At 36.5% G+C, this 17,366-nt stretch overlaps 1 protein-coding gene and 1 long non-coding RNA gene across 2 annotated transcripts in view; one reads left to right on the forward strand and one right to left on the reverse strand.

Moving 5' to 3' along the window:
• The window catches only part of TET2 (tet methylcytosine dioxygenase 2), a 131,105-nt gene that overhangs the window by 37,529 nt on the left and 76,210 nt on the right, over positions 1 to 17,366 (forward strand). The window contains exon 2 of the mRNA XM_003257463.4: positions 6,839 to 6,984. The gene's annotated coding sequence lies outside the window, so the exon portion shown is untranslated. The remainder of the gene's footprint in view (positions 1 to 6,838; positions 6,985 to 17,366) is intronic.
• Positions 1 to 17,366, reverse strand: part of LOC105738253 — a 191,895-nt gene that overhangs the window by 12,536 nt on the left and 161,993 nt on the right. The window lies entirely within an intron of this gene.

Raw genomic sequence — 17,366 nt, forward strand, 5'->3', positions numbered from 1 at the left:
AGTCCTCAGTCTCCTTAAGTGATCAGCTCAAGATCATGAATTTATGGAGGATTAGAGTCAGAATTAGAACCCGAGATTAATTTATACTTTGTTATCTCTTCTACAGCCTACCCCCTTAGTTTGCCTGTGGGTTTGTGGAAGTTACGGGAGAGATATTCTGAGATTCAGCTAAAAACCTAGCTCCCGATAGAATTATTGTCCTGCAGTCAGCCACACAGATACAATCACAAATACCTAAAGTTCCTTGTGTGAAGAAAAAGAAAATGACTATGAAAGCATCGAAATCAATGCAAGTTACCTTTCTTTGCCCCTTTCTTCCCCTTTCACTCCTTTCTTCTCCTGTACTACTTGAAATTTCTAGCGGGGATCTCTAAAATGCCTAGATGTTGGGAATGGTAAGTCTATTGTAGAGAATTATATTTTCTATTTTAGTGGATGAAAAATAAACCATACCCTTAAGAGGCTTTTCAAAGTTAAGATTTTGAGTACACCCTTCATTGGCCCAGTCTCTGACCAGTGAGGTCAAGTATTAGCAAGTTTCAGAATGTCATGAAAAGTTTGTGTTTCAGATGCAGAATTTTTTTTGCGTTTTCTGCGTGATGTTTATAGGGTATTTTCTTCTGAAATGTTTTCCATCTTGGTTTTTAAAAATACCTATTATTTTAAAAAATATTCCCTCATAACTTCTTATTTTTGGAAACTATATAAATTGATCTGATAATCTATACACAATGCCTTGTGAATTTATACCTGTACCTCTCATGTTCCAGTGTTTGGTTCTTAAATAATCACTTTGTGTAATGGAAATACTATGTTAAATTGTTTATAACTGGTGGTTGATATTTCAGCCTTGTTTGGCAATTGTAGTTACATAAAGACTGTTGATTAGAAACAACCTCATATGGTGTATACTTGTTTTTATCTTCATGGAATTTGTTCTGCAAACACTTACTGAGTTCTTCACTGGGAGTCACCACTTTGTCTATGTTAGGAGGAGCAGGAAGTGAATACATTTAAAGTCTCTAATTTTCTTCTTAAAACTTTGACTACCGTAGTGGTGTTTTAAAGCATTAATAGAATAGCCATCACTGCCAAGTGGCTGACATTCTGAAATAGCACTTCCCTTTAGGCACTGTACAGTTGGGATCATTTACTTGCAGAGAGGTGTGTATGTGTGTGTGTATTTATGTGCGTACACATGTGTATAAGCATAGGAGAAACACTTTGTGGGCATATCCTGCTGAGGTGAGTAACGTGCTGTTTAGTGAACTCCAGTCTGACCCCATTTAAACCTGGAGGAGAATCACATCAAGCAGAGAAGCAGCCAAGGCAGCATTTCAACAGGAAGGAAACATCTATTACTGGGGCTTTGAAGAAACATGCCATGAAGGTGTACTAATATCACAAAGGGAAGGGAAGGACTAAATTCAGCGTGATAAACAAAGTCCCTTTTTTGTAACGGAAGTGTTTGATGATGTTTGATCAATGGCAGATCTATCTCTTGAAAGGAAAATGCATTTAAACACCAAATGGAGGATTCTTATATAAGGTGCCTAGCTCGTAATGATATATTCATGTTTATAGGTAAAGTGACTGGTTTTTAGAGAAGAGGTTTTTTTTTTTTCCTTCATTTTTTTGAAAGAAAACTTGTCTGTTTCTAGGCTTTGAAATGTAGAATTATTTACCTTTCACCAAAATGAAGTGTTTCATTGAATCTCCTACAAGCTTGTGGAGGCCATGAAGCCTGTTGAATAAGAGCGCAGGCTCTGGAGGCCCTGCCACCCACAAAGGGTGTGCTAAGGTAAACAACTGATAGTATTTTGAAAATTAGATGACTTAGAATCCATTCAGTAAATTTTAGCTATTTTTATTGTCTTTTTTTTCTAAATCTATTTGGAAAATATTGCAGATAAAGTTTAGATAATACCTTTTTAAAACACAGTGAGACTGGGTGCAGTGGCTCATGCTTGTAATCCCAGCACTTTCAGAGGCCGAGGCGGGCAGATCATGAGGTCAGGAGATCGAGACCATCCTGGCTAACATGGTGAAATCCCGTCTCTACTAAAAATACAAAAATTAGCCGGGCGTGGGGGCATGTGCCTGTAATCCCAGCTACTCAGGAGGCTGAGGCAGGCGAATGGCATGAACCGGGGAGGCAGAGCTTGCAGTGAGCCACGATCGCACCACTGCACTCCAGCCTGGGCTACAGAGCGAGACTGTCTCTAAAAAATAAAAAATAAAAATAAAACAAAACAGTGAATAGTTTACAAAGATAAAATAGAATAGGCTTCAATTTAGGGAACAAAGGAAAATATGTTTAGGAATGATATTATGCTCAAAATGATTGCAACTTTGATGGTGAAGTGTATTTTATTCAATTAAAAATGTAGATATGGCTGGGCGTGGTGGCTCACACCTGTAATCTCAGCACTTTGGAAGGCTGATGCAGGTGGATCACTTGAGCTTAGGAGTTTGAGACCTGCCTGGGCAACATAGTGAGACCTCATCTCTACAAAAAAATAAACAAAAAATGTGCTGGGTGTGGTGGTACATACCTGTAGTCCTAGCCACTTGGGAGACTGAGATGGAAGGATAGCTTGAGTCTAGGAGATAATGCTGCAGTGAGCCGAGATTGTGCCACTGCACTTGAGCCTGGGTAGCAGAGCAAGACCCTGTCTCAAGAAAACAAACAAACAAAAAAACAAAAACAACAGTAGATATGTGTGTGGGAATGAGAACATTTAAATGTGCTCATCGGCTTAGATTTTTCTTTAACCCCCTTCATGGTCCTTATCTTAACCTTTGTCTTCAGCAGTACTTTTCATATGTTTGTTCTGTTTTATCTTCTAAGTGATTTTTTTTATAACTCTCAATATATCATGGCAGAAGGAAAACTCAATGTATAAGCTGTCTGTATTTTGCATTTTCTTTGAGAATTTTTTTTTTTTTTTTTTTTTTTTTTTTTGAGATGGAGTCTCACTCTGTCTCCCAGGCTGGAGTGCAGTGGTGTGATCTCAGCTCATTGCAACCTCAGCCTCCTGGGTTCAAGCGATTCTTCTGTCTCAGCCTCCCGAGTAGCTGGGACTACAGGCTTGCACCACCATAGCTGGCTAATTTTTATATTTTTAGTAGAGACGGGGTTTCATCATGTTGTCTAGGCAGGTCTCGAACTCCTGACCTCAAGTGATCCACCCACCTTGCCCTCCCAAAGTGCTGGGATTGCAGGTATGAGCCACCGCGGCCTGGCTTCGTGATCCAAAATAGCATCATTAAGCTTCTCTTTCAAAACATGTATATAAGCCTGTGAGTCATCACTGTATTTATTCCTGAATATTATCATATTGGAGACTTTCCAAAGCTGAACAAAGCCAGAATTATTGGCTACTGAGGAACTATATTCTAGCAAGAGACTATTCTATTTGTTGGGGATCACCTCTTTTTACTAAAGGGGACTGTTTTGGGCATATAAAACTAGAATTCATGGTTTCTCCTTGATAGTTTGCCAGCTTGATTCCCAGCCAACCAGATAACTGCTGATAGTGACACTCATGTCCTCTAGGACTCCCAATCTTGTGCCAGCTCAGAGAGGGAAATCCCCCTAGAACTGCTCACACCATTCCAATAACCACGAGCACCACCTTGTTATAGTTAAAAATGTGATACCAACTCAAATTCTGATAAAAATAAGTTCTATGAAGCTTAATAAAGATATATTTTTTACCTTTTAAGTTTTGTTTTACTATTTCAAACAGAAAACAGAAGGTAAAAACTCCTCTGCCTTCCTCAATGTTTGGTTTGTCAGTTGCTGAACTCAAATTTAAGAGTGTAATCATATACAGGCAATAACCCTCTTCTAATCTTAATAATGTTTCTTTGATCATTTCTTTAAAAAGAAAAATGAAATAGCCTATTGACTCCAACCCTGACCTCCTGTACTTCACCTGCCTGATGAATATTTGGAATACATAAGTTTTTTCAAATGCATCATGTTAAGAATTTATTTTGTCATTTCAGATTCCTTTCTAGAATTATCTATTTATCTGATTAATAGCATCATTCTTCCAGACAACCAAACTCAAAAGCTTTATCACTATAATTGAATTTCTTTTTTCTCCTTACATTTAAAATGTTACTAAATGCCATTCATTTCTTTATCAGTAATATTTCTGTTTGATCATTTTATTTCATTTATTCTGCCACCCTCTCATTCCAACTATTGCTTATTCTTGAGTACTGCAATAAGCCAATATCTTGCATATGATTATTTATAACACCTAAATCTTCTACCACTTCACACTCACTGGGATGGATATAATTTTTAAAACATACAATAACAGGTGTTAGTGAGGATGTGGAAAAATTGGAACCCTGACACATTGCTAGTGGAATGTAAAAAGGTGTAGCCACTTTGCAAAACAGTTTGGCAGTTCATCAAAAGATTAAGCATGGAACTACCATAAGACCCAGTAGTTTCACTCTTAGGGATTCCACTCTCAAGAGAATTGAAAACATATGCCCATACAAAAACTTATGAACATTGTATATCCATGTTTGTTGCAGCATTATTCACAATAGCCTAAAGGTAGAAGCAACCCAAATGCCTATAGATGGATGAATGGATAAACAGAATGTGGTATAGACATACAATGGACTATTATTCAACCTTAAAGAGGAAGAAAATTCTGACTCATGCTAGGAAATGGATGGATCTTGTATACATTATGCTAAGTGGAATAAGCCAATCACACAAGGAAAAATATTATAAGATTCCACTTATATGAGGTACTTAGAATAGTCAAATTCATAGAGGCATACAGTAGAATAATGATTGCCAGGGGCTGGAGGAGGAGCAAATGGGAAGTTATTGTTTAATGAGCATAGAATTTCTGTTTAGGAAGATGAAAAAGTTCTGGAGATGGGTGGCAGTGATGGTTGCACAGCAATGTGAATGTACTTAGTGCCACAGAATAGTATACTTAAATATGGTTTGAATGGCAAACTTTGTTACATATATCTTATCACAATTAAAAAGTTTGAAATGAATATCCAAAGAAGCATTACTTATGAGGCTAAAAGTGGAAGTAACCCAAAAGTTCATCATTGATAGCTAAAGGAAATATGGTATATCAAAACAGTAGAGTATTAGTCATACAAAGGAATAAAGTACAGACACATGCTACAACACAGATGCACCTTAAAAACATTACACTAAGTGAAAGAAATCAGACATAAAAGGCCAAATTTTGTATGGTTTTATATATATATAAAGTTGTTCAAAATAGGAAAACACATAGAGACTGAAAGTTGATTAGTGGTCACCAAGGCCCAGGGGAGGAATGAATGAAAACTGGCTCCTAATGGGTACTGCGTTTTTTGGGGGGAGGGGGACAGAGTGATGAAAATATTGTAGAATTTGATAGTAATGATAGGTGACAGTGGCATAAGTTTTTTTTTAATATACTAAAACCCACTGACTCATATACTTTATGAGGATGTATTTTATGGTATGTGAATTATATCTCAAAACACCCCTTAAATCTTAACGTATGGCTTTTATGATGCCATGTTTCTAAAGAAGCAACATGTCCCAGTCTCAGCTTACTATTTCTAGGCATGTGACTTTGAGAAAAAATTAAGAGACCTCCCTTCTTACTCTGTAAAATGGGAATAATAATAATGATGATAATGATAATAATAATGATCTCACCAGATTTTTTTGAGTGTTAAAAGAGGTAACATATGTAGTGCATCTAGCATAGTGTCTGGCATTTACCAAGAACCCCTGGAACCTGAGCTTCAACAGCTTCCGATACTATTCCAGATACTATTTCAGGGTATTCCAATACTGTTTCCATATATTCAGGACAATGGACCAACTCCTTTAGCCATTTTATCAAAACTCTTTAGATTCTGTTTCAAATCGGTCTTTCCAAATTCTTCTTGTGCTCCTTTGTAGACACTCTTCAGAGAGAGCTTTTTAATCTCCTCCAATTTGCTGCAGCTGTATCTTTGCCTCAAAACAATGCTTTCTCCCCATTCCTCTTTTCTCTCTGCCCTTGGAACTCAGTGGACTTCTCTCATGTTTTTAACCTACTCCCTTATATCAGTGCATGTCTTCTCCACTTATTTGTGGCACCCAATATTTTTACTACATCTTTGACCAGTTAAGTCTTACTTGGGTTATGTTTTTAAAGTAGGTATCTTTTTAGGTGGTCCTTTTAAAGTATATGTCCAATCTCTCCAGCTAAATTAAAACCCTTGAGCACACAGACCACATGTTATAATGTTTTACCTTTTCCATAGCACTTAGCACATTACCTTGACATGGCATATACTGAATGAATGCTTGCTATTTATGAGCTTAGTTAGTGCCACATCTCATGAAGTACAGAGACTTAATGATTCTCAATCCTGACTTCATCTTAAAGTCACCTGGAGAATAAAGTTTCCTCTTAGCTCAACAAGTCGGAATCTCTGAGCAAAATCCTCAGCTTCTTACCTAGGTGATGCTCTTGTAAGCCACACTGTGAACCACTGGATTCAACAGATGAAGTAATATAAGCCACTGGCTCTTAAGCCTCATTGATTATTGCAGTGAAGATGTGAAGACTAAAGATGCTTTGGGCATTGCAAAGTGTTCTACAGACATTAGAATTGTATTATGGTATATTTGAGAGCGTCATTGCTTTGAGAAAGATCCTCTAAGTTATTTTACAGCCACAGTGTAATGGAAATATCCAATTATAGGTATCTAAAACCTTTTAATCTCTTTATATCAGGTGTATATACCCTGTTCCTTTTTGCTAACTTAAAAATGTTCAAACTCTGTCTTCTCTAGGCTGGCAAACATTCAGCAGCACACCCTCTCAAGATTGTTTACTTGCCTTTGCTCCTGTTGAGTTACAACGCTTGGAAGCAGGAGATGGGCTCAGCAGCAGCCAATAGGACATGATCCAGGAAGAGCAGTAAGGGACTGAGCTGCTGGTAAGACAGTGGAGACAGTTGATGCTTGTTTGTCAAGTATGAATTTATTCCTAATTTAATGGTTAATCTCTCTCCCAAACTTCAACTCCAAGTTACCCTGCACCCTCTCAAATACTTTTCTTTATTGTCTATGCTTAGGACACATGGATTAGATTGTTAAGATTTGTGAATTTGCTAAAGTTGTGTGCTGACTTATGTATAGCTGTATTTTTCTGGAGAAAGATAGATTTTTATCAATTCTCAATGTCTATGGAGTTTTTAAAAAGAGGTAAAGATTATTCAAATGTAACTATAAACATAAGAAAATGTGATATCTATAACCAATTGTTACAGTATTTATCGCCGCCTTTTTGCTTCACTTGTAGCCACTTGTCTCAGTCTTGTTAAGGACCAAATAAATGGTATTTGTGGTTACTTGCTGATCTGAAAAGTGAGTACCTCCTGCACCTGGCTAGTCAGTCTTATGACAATTTGGTGCCATAGAACTAGCAGAGAACTAAATTATGGAATGGCAGATCTCAGGAGCAGCTATGTGATTTTACATATGGTTTGTTTTTAATGGATAGAGACAGAGTCTGGCTATGTTGCCCAGGCTGCTCTGAAACTCCTGGGTTCAAGCCACCATCCTGCCTTAGCCTCTTAAGGAGCTGGGATTACAGGTGCATGCCCCCAGGCCCAGTTCATATGATTTTCTGAAAATACAAAAGAAAAAGGGAGACACAAAATACTTTTTTAGTCATGTTCTTATAATTATCTTAATAAAAATCAATTTGCTCTGAATGCCATGACCTGCTGAGTGTCCCAACCTAAGGGTTGTCAGACCATTTTCTCATATGTGCATGTATAGAAGTAGGGAACTAATACATTTTTGTCTAAAATGTTTAAGATGAAGATGAGAATGAATTCTACAATATATAACTTTGCCTGTACTATATAAGACAGTTAAAATTGTAGAGACATTGCAGGAGAGAATCTGGATTAGATAGAAAAAAGGAAGAATTAGGCTTTTTTTTGTCTATAACCCTTTTAGTGGGTAATTCAGCTTCAGTTTCACTAAATCTTGTTTATGCATTCAGCATAACAAATCTTCTAATAAGCCTGTATAGCTCTAATCTCTGTCTTACTGCAGACACCTGAGGATATAAGTATCCACTCTGCCACTTGATACTTCTTAGAGACTGTCCTGGTGCTGAGAAATCCTTTCCAGTGTGTCCTCAGTTGAACTCCCATGATTCCTGGATGTTGCCATTTTCAAGACACAGGGCAATCACATCTGTCTAGGTTACCTCTCTACCTTGGGAATTTTAAGTCACTCTGTGAGGGAAAGAGAACTCAGTATAGTAGTAACTCTCAGAATGAAAATTTTCCCCTTGCATGTTAATATTTTTAGAGTAATCATTGTCACTGAAAATAGACTTCCTCTTTCCCCTCTCATGCTGGAAAATCTTAGGTAATTATGAATAAAGCATTCTTTACTTTTCCCCTCCTCCCTTGATGATTGCTTTACCTCACTCTGTGAGAACTGTGACTACTCATTCTGCTCTTGTCTTTTACGTGAGAACTGAGAACGCATTTTTAAGATGGAATTTTTACTCCTTAATGAAGTCATAACATTAGTCAGAAGATTTTCTCTTCTTGAACATTAAGCCTGGGTAAGGAATAAAGTGCAGAAGTTTATGGAAAATTGTAAGATAACTTACACACACAAAAAAAAAGACAACAAATTAAAATATTAGCCACTGAGGGAAAAGGTTTTACAGGTAGCTCTCTGAGGAGTTCTTCCCTCATATCTCCTCAAAAATCTTGTTTTGCATTTAGTTTTTTACAGTTGGATAAGCTCAGCCCTTGACATATTTTCAATAGCAAATAAGCCTAGAGTTTATTTTTAGTACACTTATTAGGAATGTGTTCTTGGGAAAATTATTTAACTTCTGTAAGCCCTGCTTTGTATGGCAAAGTAGAAAGTAGGTAATAATAGATAATAACAGGATTATTTTATGCATTACCTGTACATTGCCCAACATATAGTAAGTTCTCAATTTTATATTGGTATTTGTTTTATTATTAACCACTTTTATTAATGTTGCTTTTAGTTTTTTTTTTTTTTTTTTTTTTAGACGGAGTCTCGCTCTGTCGCCCAGGCTGGAGTGCAGTGGCGCGATCTCGGCTCACTGCAAGCTCCGCCTCCCGGGTTCACGCCATTCTCCTGGCTCAGCCTCTCCGAGTAGCTGGGACTACAGGCGCCCGCCACCACGCCCAGCTAATATTTTGTATTTTTAGTAGAGACGGGGTTTCACCGTGGTCTCGATCTCCTGACCTCGTGATCCGCCCGCCTCGGCCTCCCAACCAGACACTCTTCTAGGAACTAGAGTGGCATTAATGAGTAAGAGACAAAAATCTCTTCCCTTGTTGAGCTTAGAATCTGTTAGAGTAAGAGACAGACACATACAAAATAAAATGTATAATATACTAAATACAAAGAAGTGCTAAGTATAAAAATATAAAGCAGAAAAAGGAAATTGAGTGGCAGGGTTAGGTAGTAATTGAAGATATAGTAGTCAAGTAAGGCAGCTTCAAGAGAAGATTATGTCTTAAATAAAAATCTGATAAAGGTATAGAAACAAGCTATGAAGTTATCTGAAGGAATTGCAGGTAGTGGAGAACAGCCAAAAGACCTGGAGTAGTAAAAGGTTTTATGCAGAGTGATTTAAAAAGAATCACAGTATCTTATACATCAGTAAATATTTACACATACACTTAAGTAAGTGATATGGACAAGAACTTTGGAAGTTGAATAGCAAGGTCCATCTGGACTATAACAGAGGAGGCTTCACAAAGGAAGGTGACAGGGCATGGCCTGGATCCTGAAGGACGGGAAGAATTGGGATCGATAACAAAGAATGACATCCTAGTGGAGAGAAGTGGAGGGGGAACAGCATGAAATGGAGTGAAATACGAATGTTGGCCTTTAGGGCAGGAATGGGCCAGGCAGAGAGCAAGTGGGAAGCAGGAAAAAGGCGACCTTGTATAGAGTTCATGTTGGCAAATAGAAGATGGAAAAGTGGGGTAAGGCCAAATTTTGTAAAATCCTAAAGTCAAGCTAAAGATGATTGCATGCTATCCTGAAAATATTGGGGAACAATTAGAGCAGATGAGTAGAAAGGTGAATTCTTGTATTTAGCAATATCGTTATTTTTACAAATTTAAACAAATAAGGAAATGGAGGCAGTAGTTGGAGTAATTTAGGAGATAAATTGAAAATGGATTTTGTTAAGAGAGAAGGGAAGTTAGATTTTATATATTTTAAGGAAAAATGAGGATTTATTTGCTGACTGCACATAAGAGGTAAAAGAGAGGAGTCAAGGATTTCTCTAAAATTTTCAAAATGATTAATTACGTGTTGGTATTAAAAGAAATAGGGAAGTTGGGACATATGAGTTTGAATTCAGCATGAGTCAGTTAAGACAATCAGATGCAGATATTCTTAAGGCAACTAAAGTTCATTTGATATTTGTCATATAGGCTGAATTAAGTTTCTAAGAGCTGTTTTTACTATGCATTAAATCCATGTAATACTAACATAGTACAAAAATTGTTTGCTATTCAAATTTTATAATTTTAGAACAAGTTGGAGAGACAGAGAATCAAAACATTATTGATTTGGAACCATTAGACATCAGCTAGTCCAATTAGTTCATTTTGTGGAAGGAAAAAGGATAGCCAGAGATGTTACATGACTTTATAGCCATGCCTCTAGCTATTAGGTAACTTGGTCTAGCCCAGGTCTCCATATTGAGACTCTCCTCTTGCTAATAAAAAAAATAAAAAAGTATTAGTGATTTGTATTTCGCCAGCTTGCTTGTAGAGAATAGGATTAGAAGGTTTGACTTGCCTGTTAGCACTCTGTTGTAGCCATTTTTCTAATTAACATGGACACATTTTATCCTTTCTCATGAAACAGATCTAACTGGTTTAGAAGCTTCAGTCTTCTTGATTTAATTAATCACTTTCTCCCACCTTTAGTCATTGTTGAAGTTTCCTGATTTACAATGTTATCTTTTTATCTCTTCAGTAGTTTAAGGAGGAATGATATTTCTACTGTTGTACTATTTTTCTGTTTGTCTTTCAAAAGAAAAATAGCTTTTCTTATTGGCCCAAAAAACCATCACCCTACAGGAAATAAATCACACTCTTTGCTTGATTTTCCTGATCTGGCTCCTGATTTCTCTTCAAATTTAAGTCAATACTTAGACTTTAAGACTTCATTGTTACTTCCTTACAGGTCATTCTTATGAACTAAAATCCATAGTCATTGTTCTAGCAAGCCTGAGCAGTTTATTCTTTGAATCACAGGATTGTAAAAGAAAAAGTAGATCTTAGAGATCATAATACAGTGCTCTTCAAACTGTACTCTTCAATTTTTCTACTACTCATCAGTTATTTGTTTTTTATTCTAATAAAATTATCTAGCAAGTGAGCAGACATGTATTTACAGTAGCTTTACAATTCTTTATACACTTCTCTACTCTCTCCGTTACGCATGCCACATGGTATGATACAAGTCATAACTCAACTATGTGAAAGCAAAACCACTCTTACACATGGTGTCTTGCATATATGTGAAGGCCCAGAGTGGTCTCAGTAGTCTCTGTGTCCCAAGAGACTGAATTAAACAAGACTGTTGATGTTCTTGTGGCATTTTTCTGACAACCTTGGCAATCCCTAAATTCACAAATAGCTGTGTAGCGTTTTTTGCATTTAATGCATATCCACACATGATGTGTCCTTTGATTTTAGAACAAGTAAAGCATGCTAAAATAGACTGCACCTTATGAAAGTCATTTTCACTATTCTTGTGTTTCAGTTTCCTCATCAAAAGGTGAAATATCAGCTGCCTCTATTGATCTCAGGATCTTTTAAGTAGAAATGGAAGAGTCTTAGTGAAAACAGTTTGTATTCTGAAACAAAATTGCAGTGTAAATACAGGCACCAAAAACATTTATTCATCTTTACAGATGTTAATCTGACCAGACATTTTTCTCAAAATGTGAAAATAGTATGGATTTTCTTAGCTCATTTAATATTGAAGAGACTAGAAAAACAAGTAATGATGTTCTAGAAGAATCTATGATCATATAATTACAGTTGTCCTTCAGTATCTGTGGGAGATTGGTTCCAGGACCCCCCATGGATATCAAAATCTGTGGATCCTCAAGTCTCTTATATAAAATAGTGCAGTATTTGCACATAATTTACATATACCCTCCCATAAACTTTGAATCATCTCTCGATTATTTATAATACTACAATGTGCATGCTATGTAAGTAGTTATTATACTGTATTGTTTAGGGAATAGTGACAAGAAAATTAATCTGTACATGTTCAATACAAACACAGCAATCCATTTTTTTTCTGAGTATTTTGATCTGTGATTGATTGAATCCACAGATGCTGGAATCCATGAATACCCATGGGGGGCTGACTATAATGTTGCCTGCGTGCATAGCAATTTTGTAATTCTCAACCGAGGACATGTATAGTCCTTGAATCTTGGTAGGAGTCTTGGGGACTTTTCTTAAAATATTTTGACCATCTTCTCAAGATCTTGACTCCTACCCCCACTTGCACACGTGCACATACTTGTGCACACTCACACACAATACCCTTCCTTAAGTCCTGCTCACTTCCTATTGCATTGAGAGCATTCAACTCGTAGACCAAGAACTTCTACCATTTTTTTCCACCTCTACCCCAAAACACAGTTTAGACATATCCATTCTTTTCACTCTTCAGAGTCATCTCACCACTTTCATAAATTATTTCCTAATTGTTCCCTCTGCCTCTGTTCTTTTTTTTTTCTGATGATCAGTTTAAAGTACCTCTGTATGCTCACTCTTAAGTGCAAATCTGACCATCTATACCCCTTCTTAATATCCTTTCTTTTATGGATACCCATTTCAAACTTTATTAAAGGGGTGGAAGCTTCCCCCCCTCCAACCTTACCACTTGAAGTTTTTGCAATTAGAATGGAGTTTATCTGGTTAATGCAAAAATAGATGTGATGTAGAATTCTTGGGGACACCTACTTATCCCCTCTTCAGAGTGGCCCTGAATAGCTCTGTGAACCCAGGAATCTAAAGAACTCAATACAGAAAACCATCAGCCTACAGAAAGTAGATCAAACTCTATGCTTGATATTCCTGATCTGCCTCCTGGTCACTCTTCAAATTCCTCCTTACTATATTGTCCCTTCAGATTTGTAAATCTTTACCATGACATCATATTTTACACATTGAACCTTTTTACCGCTGTTCCTCTCCTGATGAACTTCCCTTTTCTCTTAACTACACAGCTCAGATTTCTCATAAGGGAAGCTTAATATTTGTTGTGGCACTGTTGTTCCTCAAACATCCTACTTACTGTAGTCATTTGTTTGTGCTTGTCTCCTTTGCAGATTCTGAAATTCCTAGGGCAAAGGCTGTATCTTGTCTTCTTATTACTAATATTTTACATAGTATCTGGTTACATAGTAGGCATTCAATCATACAATTTAAAAGAACAGGTTGACTTTGTGATCTTTTTCATATGTTTTATTTCCCTCTCTCCCTACTGGCAGCTTCTTCCTACTTCTTAAAATAGATACAACACTTGCCCATTAAGTGGAGGGAAGAGGTGTGGGAGTCGAGTAGTTGGAACTTCAAGTGTCAAAACATGATAATCTCATTTGCAAAGTTACATTATATCAGAGCTTGAACCTCAGCGATACTTAATTATAAGTAACACTTGTGGAACATTTGATACCTACCTTTTTTCACTAAAGTATCCTATCAAAATTAAATGTGTTGCAGTTGAGATTTGTGAGGTTTTAGCTATTTGGAGACTTTAGGGATATGTTTAGTGTTTTAATTCTAATAGTATTGATGAACATAAATGTTTCACTGTAGAAAGAGAAGTTTGAGAGCTGTTGTGAATGATATTTGATGTCTATTAGGTGATAATTTTTGATGACTAAACATGCTCAAGACCTTAGTGAGAAATACATGAATACAGAAAATATTTTGAAAATTATGAAAAGTTTATCATTGATTATAGATTTTCGTATCCAGCAGTTTTTGGTTGCGTTCTGTTTTTCACTGTCAGAGAAGCAGAAAGTGGTCAGTGGACTTTAGAATGTAGGCTCTTGTAGGAGGCCGTATGTTTGAGAGTGCTGTCCAGGTGCTTTGTGATGCGGCTGAGAATGGGTGCAGGCTTGCAGGGAAAAACTAATACTGTAGATCTCCAGAGAGCATTTTAGGAAAGACTTCTAAGCTTTAGGTTCCATGACCAAAGAGTAAAAAGTGATTCTTAATATCCATCGCTATAGAGGAAAGTAAATACACTTCCCACATCAAATTTAGAATTAAATATTTAGGCATTTCAAGTGTATTTCATTTAGAACAAAATAAAATCATATATTCAGTAATGAAATATAAAACCAGATGGTCTCTGAAAGGTTTTTCCCTTTACTCACTTTCAGACTAAGGCAAGGAAGAGTAGTTTTATTTTTCAATTTATATTTTAATTGTCCCTTTCTGTTTTTCCAAAAGTTTTATTTTTTGAAAGTGAGTCACCTTTTAGACATTTGAAAAATTAGAATTACTATGATATTTATTCTATTAGTAGGTCTTCCTAGAGTAGCAAGGTAGAAAAGCATCTGTGAATGCCTACATAGTAAGTATTTAATAAATGTTTTTTGGGCCAGGTGTGGTGGCTCACTCCTGTAATCCCAGCAATTTGGGAGGCCGAGGCGGGTGGATCACCTGAGGTCAAGAGTTTGAGACCAGCCTGACCAATATGGTGAAACCCCGTCTCTACTAAAAATACAAAATTAGCTGGGGGTGGTGGTGTTGGTGCATGCCTATAATACCAGCTACTCGGGAGGCTGAGGCAGGAGAATCGCTTGAACTCAGGAGGTGGAGGTTGCAGTGAGCCGAGATTGTGCCATTGCACTCCAGCCTGGGCAACAAGAGTGAAACTCTGTCTCAATAAATAAATAAATAAATAAAATATATAAATAAATGCTTTTTGATTTAACGAAGGTATCATTGTCCTATGAAAAGGAAAACTATCAAAATATATTTTGTCAAACTTAGCTTTTGATAATGATATGGAAGATATTTCTCTTAATTAACCTAAGTCAGAAACTAAAATATGTTATAAAATGCTAACATCAAATATTTGATACCAGTTAAAGGAGACAGAAGGAAGTTATGGAGAAAGAAGCAGTAGCCAGAAAATAAGGGCAAGAGAATGTTTTCTAAATTTATGAGAATCAGAATGTTTACAAAATTGCTGTTATTATCATCTGGAAAAAATATGCCTTGTAGCCTGAAAAAATGAACATTCCCTTTCCATACCATGCAGGAACCTTCTTTACTGCATTCCTAATAGGACTAGTCTAGCACCTAATTGGATACTTGTGGTAATAATTGGGAACTCACTGATCTGGTACATCAGTGTGGGAGTCGAGTAGTTGGAACTTCAAGTGTCAAAACATGATAGTCTCATTTGCGAAGTTACACTATATTAGAGCTTGAACCTCAGAGATACTTAATTATAATTAACACTTGTAGAACATTTGATACTTACATTTTTTTTTCACTAAAGTGTCCTACCAAAATTAAATGTGTTGGAGTTGAGAGTTGTGAGGTTTTAGCTATTTGGAAACTTTAGGGATATGTTTAGTGTTCTAATTCCAATAGTATTGATAAACATAAATGTTTTACTGTAGAAAGAGAAGTTTGAGAGCAAGTTGAGCAAGAATCTGTCACTCTAGGTCTTCTACTCTTTATTAAAGAATGTTGGATTCATTTATAACTTACTGGTCCCTTAAATATTAAAGTTTGGTGTTTGTTATCTTAAACATGATCACATCCTTATAGGGCACTCTTCTAATTGCCTGGATACTGCACATCTATTAATACAGTCTCAAAGCACACTTGCTTTTTTGATAGTAAGAGCATAAGATTTAATCACATTGAAATTACAGTCCGCAAAAGTTTTTGTCGTTTTTTCAGGCAAGCAGCTGATAAATGAATCTCTACTATCCTTCCCTTTGTGACTGTGATTTTCTAAATAAATGTTGGCGATTTTAACTTACAATTTATTAATTTCCATCTTGTTTCTTCAAGTCCCTCCTCTAAGTCTAAGGAAATTTATGGAAATCTTTTTCCATACCATCAAGTGACTTACTTCTTTTTAACTTTTTTTTTTTTCCTTAAGTTCAGGAGTACATGTGCAGGTTTGTTGCATAGGCAACCTTGGGTCATGGGAGTTTGTTGTACAGGTTATTTCATCACCCAGGTATTAAGCCTAGTACCCATTAGTTATTTTTCCTGATCCTCTCCCTCCTCCCACCCTCCACCCTCTGATAGACCTCAGTGTGTGTTGTTCCCCTCTGTGTGTCTATGTGTTCTCATCATTTAGCTCCCACTTATAAGTGAGAACATGCAGTATTTGGTTTTCTGTTCCTGTGTTAGTTTGCTATGGATAATGGCCTCCAGCTCCATCCATGTCCCTGCAAAAAACATGATCTTATTCTCTTATATGGCTGCATGGTATTCCATGGTGTATATATAACACAGTTTTTTTTATCCAGTCTATTATTGATGGGCATTTAGGTTGAGTCCATGTCTTTGCTATTGTGAATAGTGCTGCAGTGAAAATACGTGTGCATGTGTCTTTATAATAGAACATTTTTTTTTTTCCTTTCGTATATACCCAGTAATGGGGTTGCTGGGTTGAATAGTATTTCTGTCTTGAGGTCTTTGAGGAATCGCTACACTGTCTTCCACAATGGTTGAACTAATTTACATTCATTCCCACCAATAGCATATAAGTGTTCCTTTTTCTCTACAACCTCACTAACATCTGTTATTTTTTGACTTTTTAATAATAGCCATCCTGACTGGTGTGAGATGGTATCTCATTGTGGTTTTGATTTGCATTTCTCTAATGATCAGTGATGTTGAGCTTTATTTCATATGTTTGTTGGCCGCATGTATGTCTTCTTTTGTAAAGTGTCTGTTCGTGTCCTTTGCCCACTTTTTCATGGGGATTTTTTTTTTTTTCCTGTAAATTTAAGATCCTTATAGATGCTGGATACTAGACTTTTGTCAGATACATAAATTGCAAAATTTTTCTCCCATTCTGTAGGTTGTCTGTTTTCTCTGTTGATAGTTTCTTTTGCTATGAAGAATCTCTTTAGTTTAATTAGATCCCATTTGTGAATTTTTGCTACGAACTGGGTCTGATATGAGCATATGTTTAATTTTAACTCCCAGGTCACACTTTTTTTTTTGGAGATGGAGTCTCACATTGTCACCAGTCTGGAGTGCAGTGG

The sequence above is a fragment of the Nomascus leucogenys genome, chromosome 9 (assembly GCF_006542625.1).
Source record: "Nomascus leucogenys isolate Asia chromosome 9, Asia_NLE_v1, whole genome shotgun sequence".
Lineage (NCBI taxonomy): Eukaryota > Metazoa > Chordata > Mammalia > Primates > Hylobatidae > Nomascus > Nomascus leucogenys.